Source organism: Chiloscyllium plagiosum, chromosome 1, assembly GCF_004010195.1.
Source record: "Chiloscyllium plagiosum isolate BGI_BamShark_2017 chromosome 1, ASM401019v2, whole genome shotgun sequence".
NCBI classification, from domain to species: Eukaryota; Metazoa; Chordata; class Chondrichthyes; order Orectolobiformes; family Hemiscylliidae; genus Chiloscyllium; species Chiloscyllium plagiosum.
The window spans coordinates 95,749,763-95,755,762 of NC_057710.1; the positions used below are offsets into that span (position 1 = coordinate 95,749,763).

Below are 6,000 nucleotides of genomic sequence, written 5' to 3' on the forward strand. Positions count from 1 at the left end.
TCATCTGTGTATCTGAATTCCGCCCACTGGTCCTATCTGCTTGGTTACCAGAGGCAGAGACAGAAAGGTGGGACCGAGGAGGATAACTATCACAATATCACAGTAACATCACAGCTTTAGAACATTACAGTCTAAAAGGGGAATGCAAGTTCAGCATCTGCAGTAGTAGGATTGTTAAAGTCAGCAGCATTAATGTAGGAAATAAAATACAAAAGAAATCCTTGGACGGTACCAGCTGGCAGTCATTTACATGTAATATTCTGGGAGCAGATGGCAATTAGCTGGTGAAAACAATGAGCCTGATTAAATAAGAGATGAACCTATTGACCCCTTACACAAACACAAATATTTATCTCTTCATATTTAGTTCCTGTTTCCAGTCTGTGTATATTTTTCTCAAGTTGTAGATATAACTCTGCTTTTCCACATGCCCAAAATAGGATTCAGAAGTACTTCCAAAGCTGTCACTAATTTACCCTGGGCACCATCATGGAGCTGAGTGAGAGCAGCACAGCTTACTGTTCACTTCACCGTTGTTCTTCTTTTCCATCTCTGTTGTAGAGGAGCTCCCTGTTGGGGAATCATGGCGTCCCAATAGAATAATCAGTTCTGAAAATAATGAGTAGATGTTAAATTAGCAGAAAGCAAATTGAGTGGGCAAATGCTCACAAAACAGCAGGTCGAGAAATAGATACGCTGGACATGCATGTTTTGAAATAAGAATTTGATGAATGCTAAGACACAACTTGATTAGAATGGAGAGTTTTGGATACAGTTTTGGTCTCCAGGCTGCAGGACGAACTTACTTGCATTCGAGGCAGTTCAGAGAAGATTTCCCTTGGAATGAAGGGATCATCCGAAGAAGAAAGATTAACCAGAATGAGCCCATACACATTAGAGTTTAGAAAAATGAGAGGTCATCTTACTGGAACTTAAAATTATTAAGGAACTTGTCTGGTAGATACAGAGAGGATGTTTCCCCTTGTGGAGAAACCTAGAGGTAGGGGGATAACAATATCAGTACATGAGATCTCCCTTTTAAGACTGATGCAAGTATATATTTGTTCTGATGGTTGTTAATCTTTGAAATACCCAGAAGACTGGCGTCATTGAATATATTTCAGGTTGGTATTGCCAGGATTGGAGGGTTTTGCACGGTAGGGAGAGGCTGAATAGGCTGGGCTCAGTTGGTTGTGAGACCATTAGCTTTGACTATTATATGCTGCTGCTGTTTGACCTGTGTAACCAAGATGGCAGCTAAAGTTTTAGCGTTTTTCTCAGCTGCTTTTGGCATGTTCTGCTCCACTCTGAAACAAAAGTTGGTGACCTGGCTTGATAATGGTAGAAGAGAAGACTTGCTGGGCTATCCGATTTCAGTTCTATGGAGGTATCACAAATCTCTAAAGGGACAATGGTCGTTTATTTTCTCTTTTCCAAACTCATTTTTATCATAATTTTTCTTAGTTTTTTCCTGACATTTTTCATGATTAACGACAAAACAAACAAACAAAGCAACCTCTCCTTTTCTCTCTCTCCATTTCCCCAAGTCAGGTATGATTAAAACTGACTTGGCAAACATTTGATCAGCAATACATTTCCCCAGAAGGATATGTTGCAAAGAACAACCCTCATGAGAACTGATTGTAATCTTTCCATATACACAAATCAATTGATGCTGAAACCTGTGACTGAGGAGATGTATGCTAAATATTGCACTAGAGCAGCAAACTTTTCAAAGGACCTCTAGTGTTACTGGCCTGTTTCCTGTTAACAATGTAGCATTTTTGCCAATCCACTGTATTTCATCAAATCACTGAAAATGAACAGCCACCAACTAGTTTGTTACTTCGTTTTCTGTATTGTTGCTCCAAAGGAATGGGGTTTGCTGGTGAATTATTTTACAGCTTGGCATTGTTTGTGTTACACGCATTGCTTTCATCTTGCAATGGTATTGTATTGATTGCATATATATTTTATATAGTCAAAGATTTGTGATTAAAATTCTAATATATTCAAAATGGAAAATGAGGTGCTTGCTATGTGCGCATATTCTGTTATCAGTAGTACTTGACATTTTGACAGTTTGTACTTCAGTGGAATTATTCTGCCAATGTAGCAGTGGTTACACTCCACAGTGTGATGTCGTCTGATGTAATGCATATTTAATCATTAAGGGTTGTGAAAGAGATTGCTAGGTGGAGGTTGGTTTCCAGTCCACGTTTTATTGCTGACTTGCATTTTTACAAGTATTGCAGGTAATGAGTCCAATGTCTTGATTGATAAAAGGGGAGAACAACTGAATGTGATGTGGGTAAGAGATATCGCCCGAAAGACAGAAATGATGGAATTAAAATACAGTGGTAATTTGGCCTGTTTCAGAACTGACATCATGTTTGTAAGGAATGTTATAACTGTACCAAGCAAATTGTCACTCAGACTTGTAAATGCAGGTTACCATTGTGTTTTATTTTTAAAGTTGTAGAGATGTGGGGATACTTTCTGGAGAATGGAGTCACTGCACAGAACATATTGGGAAGAGAGCAGGGACTGCAAAGGATAAATGCTGAGAGGCTACCACTATTTGTGGTGGAGACTTGAAAAGGCGACACACTTTAAGCCTAAAGAGACCTCACTTCTAAGACTTAGGAGAATTGTTTTCTGAGGTAGGTAGTATGTGAAATTCTCTTCCCACAAAGAGGTAGAGGTTATGCTGCTGCAGTTATTCAAAGTAGAAAGAGGTTTTGATTGAGAAGAGAATCCAGAGTTTTGGAAGATGGAGTGCAGGATGCTATTGAATGACAAAGCAAGCTTGAGGAGCTCAGTGGTGTACTCCTTTTCCTAAGCCATGTGTTTCTATGCAATACACTTTATGCTTCCCCTTAACCTTCTCTGCTGTCAGGGAAACAACCTTTGTTTTTCTAGTCTCTCCACACAAATCAATATTGTTCTGAATAGTTTCTTGAAAGTTGTAACAGTAGTATTAAGTTGCTGCAATAAGTCCAGCTTTAAGCCGAACAAATTTTCAATCTATATCCTCGAGCCGGGGACATGAGCTCAGGGTGAGGCATAAGTCACTTGAGACAGAAATGAGGAGTCCTGCCTTCACTCAGTGTGTTGACTCTTTGGAATCCTGTACTCCACAGGGCTGTGGGAGCTCACTAATTGAACATTTTATATCAGAAGTGGGTAGATTTCTGGAGACTAATGGCTTAAAGGCATCTGGAGATAGGATCACTTTCCTGCACTGAGGTAGGTCAGCTGTGATGTAATTGAATAACAGAACAGGCTTGATGGGCTGAATGATCTAATTCAGTTCCTATGTGTCAAAATCCTCTCACCACTTAAATAGAAAGTTGTGAGAAGCACACCTGCAATTTCTTGATATGTGTTGCTCAGTAAGAAGCAGAGGTTTCAACTCAGTCAGTTCACAGTAATTGCATTTCAGCAAGACTGAAAAATAAATCTTCAAAAATAGTCTCAGTCAGTGTATTGTAAAATCCCTTTCCTCTTTGGTCTATGAGAGTGATGGTTGTGCACACCAGGATTGTTCAATAGGGTTTCAATGCTGACTGAATCTGCAGATATCCAGTTCCCACGTGGTTCAGAAAAAATACCACGGATCAGCTAAGTCTCTCCAAGATGAACTGAGATTGAGGGACAGTGAGAAATAGTGTACTGCAATGTAACAGTAGCGTTGTAGAAGAATATTTTTAGTAGTGACAACTGCTCACTACTCTGCATCCAGTCGTGGTGTGGAAAATAAAATATTTTGACATGCTTTCACTTCCTGTAATGAGGGCCTCTTTAGCACATACCTTAATGGAGCTGATGACAGTTTTATAATGTTAACCTTTGTTTTTTCCTGCAGGAGTCTCTACGTTTGATGCACCCATACGTAATGTCAGTAAGGATACACCATTTCAGTTGTCAAGCTCCAACATTTAATTAAGTCACAGGTGATCACCTATTTCGATGTCACTTTGCAACAACACTTTCATTCATCTCCAAATCAATTGCTAACTTGCAATTTCTCTGTCATTTTCCTTTTCTCCACAATAAATTGTTGTGCCTGCATTTATTCTTTCTGATCTGTTTTTTTCTCTTGTCATATTTCAATATAAGCTTTCATCGTCCACTTCTATATTCCTTGCTAGCTTGCATTCATATTCTCTTTTTATCTTTTCAGTTTCTCAGCTCTCCTTTCCTGGCTGTCAAATTGCTTGCAATCCTCAGCTAACATTTATTCCTGGCATTCTTGAAGCCATTTCATTTGATTTAACACAGCCTTTTACTTTAACTGTGGTTGATTTGTCTTTCCCTTTGGGAATTTGTGCCTTTGAGGGATATAGTTCTGTTATACACCTTGTAGTATTTCTTGAAATGCTAGCCATTGTCTGTGTGCCATCAAATCTGTTAGTGTATTTTCCTAATCCACCATAGCCAACTTACTCCTCATAGTTTTATAGATGTATTTGCTCAGATTTAAGAACCTATGTTCAGAATGAACTATCACATTCAAACTTCATGTAAAGTTCTGTCATATGATGGTCACTATTTTCAAAGGCTCCATGCACCATAGGTATTCATTAGCCTTTCCTCATGACACAGCACCAAATCTGAAATAACCCCATCACTAGTTGGCTCCTCAATGTACTGTTGTTGAAGCCCATCTTGTTTACCCTCCAGGAGTTCATCCTCCACAGCATTAGTGCTGACATAGTTAATCCAGTCTATGTAAATTGAAATCACCCATTATTAGTGTATTATCATGTTGCACGAATCTCCAATGTCCTGATTTATAGTGCGTCAACATGAGTAGCATAGCTTCGTGTTCTATTAAAAAAACTCCCACCAATGTTTGTTTCTCCTGTTTGTCTGTACCCAAACTGACTTTTTATCTTAAAACAACGAACTGTGGATAATGAAGACCTGAAACAAAACAGAAATTGCTGAAGAAACTGAGCAGGTCTGGCAGCATCTGTGGAGAGAAATCAGAGTTAATGTTAATAATTACAAGGCTGTTCTGAAGAAGGGTCACTGAATGCTACCAGACCTGCTGAGTTTCTCTAGTTTCAAAATATCGCTCCTTTGAAGCTCCTTTCTCACTAATGTAGAGGTATTCTCCCTTATTATGAGTGCTGGCTGACCTCCTGTCCTTTTAGCCTTTCTTTCCTAAATGTCACATAGCCTTGCATTTCCAATTCCTAACCTTGGTCACTCTCTAGCCATGTCTCTGTAATGGCAACTAAATCAGTAACATTTACCTCAATATCTACATGTAAGTCTTTTATAATCTTTTTATTAATGCTGTGTGCATTTAGTTGAGTGCCTGTTAATTCAGTTTTTTTAATGTTATTGTCTATTGTGATCTTATTTGATGTTTATCTCTGCTTTGTCTTTCTTCTATTTTTACTTTCTTCATTTCTATTTCCTTTAAGCAGTTTTGCTTCCTTCAGTCGGAACTCGCTGTCAGGTTCCTATTCCCATCATCTTTGTATAAACCCTTAGTGCCATCATTATTGAATCTTGTGAGAATGTTCGTCCCGTCCTGCTAAGCTGTAGTTTGTTCTTTTTGTCGAAATCCCACCTTCTCCACAAGGGTGGGGTGAGGGGGAACCCAATGCCGCAGAAATCTGCCCTCCCTCCAATGCCAGTTTCCGAGACATGTGTTCAGTTGCTTGGCTGTCTGATTTCTGTGGGGCTGGAGGTGCTCCTGAGATTGCTGTTTTAGAGGTTTGCTTTCAATCTCCTTCCTAGCTCCCTGCAATCCTGCTTTCAGGATCTCATGCACATTTCAGGATCTCATAGCAGCAGGGAGATGGAAGAAAGTATAGGTCGGCAGATTTTGGAAAAGTGTGGACGTAGTAGGGTTGTTGTAATGGGTGACTTTAACTTTCCCAATATTGATTGGAACCTCCTTCGAGCAAAAGATTTGAATGGAGCTGTTCTTGTAAGGTGTGTTCAGGAGGGTTTCCTAACTCAGTACGTTGACAGGCCGAC

The 6,000-nt window shown here is 39.4% G+C and overlaps 1 protein-coding gene across 9 annotated transcripts in view; it reads left to right on the top strand.

Moving 5' to 3' along the window:
* apbb2b (amyloid beta (A4) precursor protein-binding, family B, member 2b) overlaps positions 1 to 6,000 on the top strand; it is a 265,952-nt gene that overhangs the window by 39,740 nt on the left and 220,212 nt on the right. The window contains exon 2 of one of the 9 annotated variants that reach the window (XM_043692343.1): positions 3,869 to 3,956. The exons of the other annotated variants lie outside the window; for them this stretch is intronic. The gene's annotated coding sequence lies outside the window, so the exon portion shown is untranslated. The remainder of the gene's footprint in view (positions 1 to 3,868; positions 3,957 to 6,000) is intronic. 9 annotated transcript variants of the gene reach the window in all.